Consider the following 8633-nt stretch of genomic DNA (forward strand, 5'->3'; position numbering starts at 1 on the left):
TTTAATGTTTTGATATGATCCTCATTAAGACAATTTTTGCTATGTAAATTTATGGAATGATCTCTAAGAACCATATAATTCGTTTCTAACTGAACAATTTTCTCTCGCAACTCTTGATTTTCCTTCTTTAGAATATCTGCCATTTAAAAAAAATGATCAGTTAAGGATCTATGCAGTGAAATCAGATAAAAGAATACGAACAGTTAAGCTCAAAAAGTAAAAGAAAAACACAAACACTGAAAAACACACGCAAAAACAGATATACAATGATCCAAACGAAAATCTAAACACAGACAAACTAAGAACCTAAAAACAGTCTAAAAACAATAAACCAAGTCAAAAAAAAAATGAGTCTAAGTCCAAATCACACAGTATCACCACTTTACAATACATATATTACACAAAAACAATATACTATCTGCCCTCGTAAGATTATCCAGAAATCCACTTGAAAGCTTCTAGTATGGATCCACTTCTCACAGCTCTAAACTGGATATTCTGCGGACCATGCACTTTGTAGTTTCTGTTTCAAAGCTTCTTAAATAGTGTGCTGTCAACTGCTGTCAAGAACTGCTGAGTTCAATCTTCTATACAAAACAGTCACAAAAGCTTCTATATGTAAAACAAATGCTAGCTGCTGTTTTGTTCTTGCTTCTGCTTTGTTGTTGATTGCAGATTGTACACCAACACGACTGTTGCTTCTTGTCTAATTCACACCAACAGTTGTTAACAACAACTTGTTTCAAAAAAAAATTGCTGCTGTGAATGAACCTGTCCAAATCAGACTAGCAAAAACAACACCCAATGAACTAGCTGACCAAGACTAATCATAAAGTCAGATCTGCTCAATGTGAAGCATTTCAGAATAGTTGCTGTCCATGTTGCACTACCTGCTGCTGTTAAACTTGCTGTTTTGTTCTTGCTGCTCAAATAACAAACACAGAAATATCAAATAGAATGTTTAAACTCGATTCAAACAAAATATCTGTGTGACTGTGTACTGTGTAAGCTGTTTTAAAAACAGCCTTAAAAAAAATTAGGAAACAGCAATGATTGATGCAAAATGAAGCTGCTATTTTTCACTTGGTACTAGCACTAGCACACTGCAAGAATAAACCTTGAAGTTCTGTTGTTTCAAACCAGAAACAGTCCCAAAGACTGTTGTAGTTTTGCACACTGCTGTTGTAGTTGCTATCAAAAAAACAGTAACCAGGTGCTGTTCAAACTGCTTCTATTCCAGTCTGCACTTGAGTTTATGAACAGCTACTGTCAAATAATGGTTGCTGTCTATGTCCGATTGTTGCTGTCTTCTTTCCATACACAACAGCAAGACCTACTGTTAACTGCTCAAACCTGCTGCTGCTTGCTTAACACTGCACACAGATTTAAACCTGTTAACACTGCTTGCTGCACACTGCTGTTACCTGTTACTGCTGTGAAAACATATTTAAACAACTTAAAAAAAACTGTGTTGTTGTCTTAACACATCACAGCACAGGTTTGAAACAGCAAGCTGTTAAGAACCTTGCTGCTGTGCGGCTGCTGTGTTGGACTGCTGTTAAGAACACAACTTGTTGTTGCTGCACACTACTTCCAATGCATGAAACAAACAATATAAAACTAGCTGCTGTATTTCTTTTTACTGTCAAAACTCAAAACAGTCTTCTTTGCTGTTGACTGCCACAAGAGTGTAAATTGGACAACATTAACTACAGCAACTGGTTCAAACTAAATCTGCGATTAAGTATTGAACCCTTCTGTTTTGTACAATTTAACACAAATTGATCAAACTAAGGACGAACACATAAGCAAAACTTTATCGACCCAAATTGCAATGAAACCGATTGGGCTAAAAACAGCAAACAATTGAAATAATCTGGGAAAAAGGAATCAAGCGGATTAGAAATCCGCTCAATATTGAAAAATTAAGCCCTAGTCCGCTTAAATGAATATCAAGAAATCTTACCTGCTGAATTGAGTTAGAACCCTAATCCGGTCAAGTGGTGACCGGTATAGATGAATACCGCTTGATGAATACCGGTCAAGTCTTCTCCGGTGTAGATGAACACCGGCTGAATGAAGGCTTCAAGTGATGAGCGGTGTATATGAATACCGCTTGAAGTTTACCTCTCCGCTCGATTTACTTGCAAATCCAATTCACCTTTGATTTTCTCCTCTGTTCAAATTGTCCAGAACTATGAAGTTGTAAGCGGACTCTTAGTCCGGCCAAACTAATGGGCTAAAAAAAAATTGTTGGGCCTTTGATGTTTTGGACGGTTTAACAAAAATAAAACAAACTTAAAATGAAAATCAGATTAAAACTAACAAAAACACAAAAACTAAAAGAAATTTAAAAAAAAAATGGATCAAAACACTGATTTATGAAAAAAAATTCAAGAACACAAAAAACTTTAAAAACCTAAAAAACCGATTTTAATTGATCAAATCGTAAAAGTTTGTGAATAACAAAGATTCACAATGCGATTTCGAGCATTTTGATCATGATTTTAACACCAAAACACAAGATTTTAATACAAAAACGGATCAAAATAAAAAAAATTTCAAGAACACGAAGAACACGAAAAAGAAAAAAAAAATTCAGAAAAAAAAATCACTTATCTTCTTGATTCTTTCTCTGATTTCTTGCATCCTGCTCTGATACCAATTGTGTGTCCACAATTACTAATCAATCTTCAATATCAAGCTCACATCAATGGCAGATTCATGAATTTATCATTAAGAACACTATGAACACATATATGAATATTGAGAGGAAAAGTCAATCCTCTCAATTCTGGTCAAACCTTCTATTATCAATGTAATCTTACAATTAGCTCTCTTCTTTCTAATTACAAAGATTAAACCATATTTATATGGTCAACCTAACTAACAAAGTCAAAGTCAAACTAGTCTAAGAAAGTCAAACACGCTGACTTTACAATTATAGACTAAAATTAATCTTTCAAGACGAATACAATTAATACTGATTTCTCAGTCCTAACAGAGAAAGAACAAGATTGGATTTTAGTCTTATGGTCTGTTGGAGTTCATTTTGTGGAAATCATGTATGTAACTTATTTACTTCTAAGACTTTATTTACTTATAACTTTAAGATTTTAGTCCACCATAACGGTATCATATAATAACAACTTACCTGGTAAGTGGTAAGAGTTGTCGCTATTACTTAGTTGGTAAGACTTTTGGTCCTTGCCTCACTCTTATTGGGTAATATTACTGGTCCTTACCATATTCATCCGATAAGGTAATGTGACTTGGTAAGTGCTTGCTCGGGTAAGCGTTTGGTAAATGACACCTTAGACGTAGTTCACTGCTTTTATTACTGGCCAACTGTTATACACGTGGGGGTTTTCATCACTGATGCACGAATGATGCGACTGTTGGCTGCTGGTTCTTGCTTATTTTAATGGGTTTGGTTCTTCTTGCTTTTCTTTGTGGCATATTTTGCAGGATCTTTTTTATATATTTTGTTGGTTCTTTTCGGGAATAGATGTCTTCATCTTGGAGTTGGAGAGGTCGGAGCTTTCTATGCACAATGTAGAAGGTAACCATAGACACATGTAGATGAATAAGAGTAAGCGTATCAATGAAAAGTGGAGTTGTCCTGACAATGAATTTTTACAAATGTATTTTTTTATGCTCAAGGCCGTAAATCTCTCGATTTGTCTTCATTTAATGTTTAGTGTGCATAAATGTAAAAGATTATCAAGATATTGGATATAAATGTCTAAGTTAACCGGGTGTTTATAACCGGAGTCTTCTGTTGTAGAAATAATTAACTTATGATATAATTATTTAGTGTTCATGTGAAGTTGTAATTTGTAAACATATGTAACTTTTATTTTGCCAAGACTACTTTTCTAAATGACCAATTTCATTGTCTCATTTTGTGTAGTTCGATTAAAATTTGATATGCATTTGGACTTAATTATGTTATGTGCATGACATTGTTTCATATGTGGTTTGGTTTGGAAAAAACCCTCAAACAGCATAAGTTGTTTGGTTTGTGGTTTTTGACTCTGAATCAGACCCCACATTGAAGACTTCTATCTCTAGCGTTCTTTGGTGTTTTTTCTGTRCARTGACATMTTTYACTTTCTAAGACCATATAATCAATTTATACATCTCGAAACAAGTCCAATGGACTGCACTTGAATAGCAAGAGACTTGATTTAATTGAGATATATGATTCAAAGATTGTGTAATTCAATTGCAAAGKATTACYTCAAGATTAAAAGATGTCTATGGTACTTATATCGATTTTTATTTTGATGCATGTTGTACACAACTATGAGAGTGCTAAATGGTATGATGTTGTAGAACAACATTTTAGAACWTTTGCAAATGGAATGCATGTTTTGACTTATACCTCTCCATGGCCTCGTATAATCATTCAAGCAAGCAACTTCTTTTAGTTAATATCATTCGATAGTGAGAATATTGCTCGCTCTTGCTCTTTCTACTGTGTAGCTGATCATCCAAAATAGATGAGTTTTCTTCACTCCATCAAGGTAACACTATAAGGAAAGTTTACTCGAACCAGCTTTACATGATGTCATCCCGAGGGATATCATGCAACTTTTCATTTACATTTATTCGAAGTTTACATCCCACTGCATTGCGCGGGTACACAACTAGTATATATATATATATATATATATATATGAAAAGTTGTTTTACATAAAAGTTTTGGTGATTTTCACCCTGCAATAACATAAATAGGGTAACTCACTAGGTCTTTTGGTCTAACCCTCGTTTTGTGATTTTAAATATGTATTGCAAGAAGTGCTGATGGTAAGGGGAAGGGAAAAATGTAATATTTTCCCTATGTGATTTCCTGCATGAAGATTTAATAATAATATGTATAGTTTTTATAGATGAATCTGGATTAGTGCAAAATTTGTAATTTGAATTTTTGGACCATGTATTTTGTACTGGTAGATTCTTGTACTAAGGGACCAATGTGGTGTACCAAACATGTATTTCTTGTATATGAAGTATGTGTTACATGCAATGTATGGAATGGGGCGTTACAGAAAAGTGGTATCAGAGCCTGAGTTCAAGGGATTTTGGTATTTAACAGTATGATACCTAGACTTAAACTGTTTTATTGAATGTTAAGGGTCCCAGACATAGTTAGCATCATTGGAAATAAATATGATGAGTTGAAGGAACAGTGTGTAAGGTAAATTTTAATTACATCTGGCCAATGTAATTATGAATTTATAGGTACACATTTGAACTTGAATACTTCATTATATTTGGGAATGTGAATATGTGATTATTAACACTAAAATCTACAGATGTGTAACCGAACCCGGAGATCCGAAAGAACGGCTCGACCAGAGTCTGAGGAAAGAGAGGAAGTCCCCGTTAACCTTCCGACTAGCACTTCTGGAAATAGAGGTCGGGGAAGACCAAGGGGTCGAGGCAGAGGGAGAAGTCAGTCTCAAGGAAGGGGTCGTACCGAAGTTCATTCTGAACATGAAGAATCCTATTATGGGAATGTTCAGGAAAGATCRGTGCCACACCCGAAATATATAACCAATGATATGTTGGCAGAGGAAATGGGAAAGTTACGAGAAACTCTGATATCCATAATGGGAATACCAGCTAGGGTGGAAACAGAGAGAGTAGAAGTTCATCCCTTTGTACCGATTACTCACAATAAGGAGGGAGATATCAAGATGTTTTTGGCATGCAAGCCACCAACATTCTTTGGGGAGAGGGATCCAGTAAAAGCTATGTGCTGGATCAAGGAGATGAAATTTGTGTTCAACACCATTCAGTGTCCGAAAACTGATAGAATTCGATTAACTGTCTCAGTATTGAACTCAAATGCTTTGTTCTGGTAGGAAGTTGAATCATTGGCCAGGATGGATGTTTTACAGACGTTATCCTGGACAGAATTTGTGGAACGATTCAAGAATCAGTTTTGTACTAAAACAATAGTGAGACAAATGGAAGAAGATTTCTTGAAACTGGAACAGGGAAATGGAACAGTTCGGGAGTATACTGAGAAATTTATTGAATACTCTCGATTTGCCAAGCATTATGTTTCATCTGAATTCAAGAAGATAGAAAGGTATATATGGGGTTTGAAATGCTCAATCAGAGAGTTTGTAATTGCTATAAACCCCAATACCTTTTCACTAACTGTAGATGCGGCCAAAGTGACAGAACGAAATAAGAATCGGCAATCAAAAGGAAAAGTTGTAGAGAAAATAAAGTGGGAGGGGCCTTCATCGAACTTTCGAGGGCCGAAAATCGTGAGATATGATAAGAGAGCTGATCAAAAAGTCAGTGAGAAAGTATGTACTCAATGTCGACAGGTTCATCAGGGTGAGTGCAAGATGGACCCAATAAAATGTTACAAGTGTGGTGAAGCGGGCCATTTGTTAAGAAGTTTCCCAGCTAATAGAAGATGTTTCAATTGCAATTCTCCGGATCATATTCGACCGAACTGTCCATTGTTAAGAACTCCACAGCTGACAATGGGAAATAATGCGTCCGGTACTCGGGGAAGACATACTTTGAATAGAGGAGGGCAAGGAGGGGCACAGGGACGGTCCTTCCAGATGACAAAGAATGAGGCAGAGGCGTCACCAGATGTAGTAACAGGTACCTCCCTTCTGAATTCTATACATGCTAAGGTGTTATTTGACTATGGTGCAAACTTTTCGTTTGTATCACCATCATTTGCTCAAACTGCATGCTTGAATTCTGTGTTACTTGATGAAGAATTAGTAGTTGATATTGCTAATAGTCAAGAAACTGTTACTAGTATATTCAATAACTGTATTATTGTTATTAAGGGTTGTAACCTACCGATTCGGTTATTCCCTATGCTGATAAAGGAATTTGATATAGTGGTGGGTATGGATTAGTTGGCAAAGTATCAGGCTAGTATTGTTTGCAATCAGAAAATGATCAGAATTACTCTGCCAGACCAATGAACAATTGTTATTTATGATGATCGTCAGAATCACCATACTAGTATTTTGACTGTGGTGAAAGCTCAGAAACGTATTCGGAAGAAGTGTCAGGGATGTTTAGCATATGTAATTGATATGAAGAAAGAGAAAGGAAAAAAGGAATCAATTCCGATTGTTAATGAATATCCGGAAGTCTTTCTAGAGGACTTATCTGGATTACTGCCAGATCGAGTAATCGAATTTCGAATTGATCTTGTACCAGGGGCTGCACCAGTAGCAAAGGCACCATACCGGTTAGCTACGTCTGAATTAAAAGAATTGGTTACACAGTTGAAAGATCTGACTGATAAAGGATTTATTAGACCCAGCACTTCACCTTGGGGTGCTCCGGTCTTATTTGTCAAAAAGAAAGATGGGTCTATGTGAATGTGTATAAACTATCGTGAACTGAACAAATTGACGATTAAAATCAAATATCCGTTGCCAAGGATCGATGATTTATTTGATCAATTGATGGGAGCAAGTTATTTCTCCAAAATTGATTTAAGATCAGGATATCATCAATTAAAAGTCAGGGAAGAAGACATTGCTACAACAACTCTCAAAACTAGGTACGGGCATCACGAATTCTTAGTTATGCCTTTTGGATTAACTAATGCGCCCGCAGCCTTTATGGATTTGATGAATAGAGTATGTAAGGAATATCTTGATAAATTTGTTATTGTATTTATCGACGATATTCTTATATACTCTAAGACCGAAGAGAAGCACGCAGAACATCTTCGTCTAATATTAGAGTTGCTGAAAAGAGAAAAGTTGTATGCAAAATTATCTAAATGTGAGTTCTGGTTATGGGAAGTACAATTTCTGGGTCATGTCATATCCGAAGCTGGGGTAAAGGTGGATCCAGCTAAGATAGAAGCAGTTGAAAGATGGGAAGCTCCGAAAACTCCTTCTAAAGTCCGAAGCTTTTTGGGATTGACAGGCTATTATCGTAAGTTCATCCAGGACTTTTCTAAGATAGTCGTGCCATTGACTAAATTGACTCGGAAAAACATTAAATTTCAGTGGGAAAAAGAACAGCAAGAAGTTTTTCAGCTATTAAAATATCATCTTTGTAGTGCACCGGTGTTGACCCTACCGGATGGATCCGAAGACTTTGTGATATACAGTGATGCTTCAAAGCTGGGATTGGGATGTGTTTTAATGCAAAGAATAAAAGTGATTTCTTATGCGTCAAGACAATTAAAAGATCATGAGAATTAGTATCCAACTCATGATATGGAATTAGCTGCAGTGGTATTTGCTTTGGAAATTTAGAGGCATTACCTTCTGGGGACAAAGTGTCAGATTTATACTGATCATAAGAGTCTACAACATTTGTTCAGCGAGAAAGAACTGAATATGCGGCAGCGTCGATGGATTGAACTTGTAAATGATTATGATTGTGAGATCCTCTACCATCCTGGAAAAGCTAACATGGTAGCTGACGCTTTGAGCAGGAAAGAAAAGAGCGGAACCATTAAAGCTGTGGCAATGAAAATGAACTTGGTCCCTGACATTCGTAAAGATATTCTAAAATGTCAGAAATAAGCCATGAGAGAAGAAATTGTCAAAACAGAAAGGTTGGGTAAGATGATCTCAANGGTCCCTGACATTCGTAAAGATATTCTAAAATGT

The 8633-nt window shown here is 35.9% G+C and overlaps 1 long non-coding RNA gene across 1 annotated transcript; it reads right to left on the reverse strand.

Moving 5' to 3' along the window:
• Window positions 1–295: 295 nt before the first annotated feature.
• LOC112525794 lies at window positions 296–2129 on the reverse strand. Its single transcript, XR_003070446.1, has 3 exons — window positions 1967–2129; window positions 1118–1373; window positions 296–922 (listed from the first exon to the last, which is right to left on the reverse strand). It is a non-coding gene; the product is annotated as an uncharacterized LOC112525794 (long non-coding RNA).
• Window positions 2130–8633: the final 6504 nt, after the last annotated feature.

The sequence above is a fragment of the Cynara cardunculus genome (genome assembly GCF_001531365.2).
Source record: "Cynara cardunculus var. scolymus isolate 2C chromosome LG 13, CcrdV1, whole genome shotgun sequence".
Classification (NCBI taxonomy): Eukaryota; Viridiplantae; Streptophyta; class Magnoliopsida; order Asterales; family Asteraceae; genus Cynara; species Cynara cardunculus.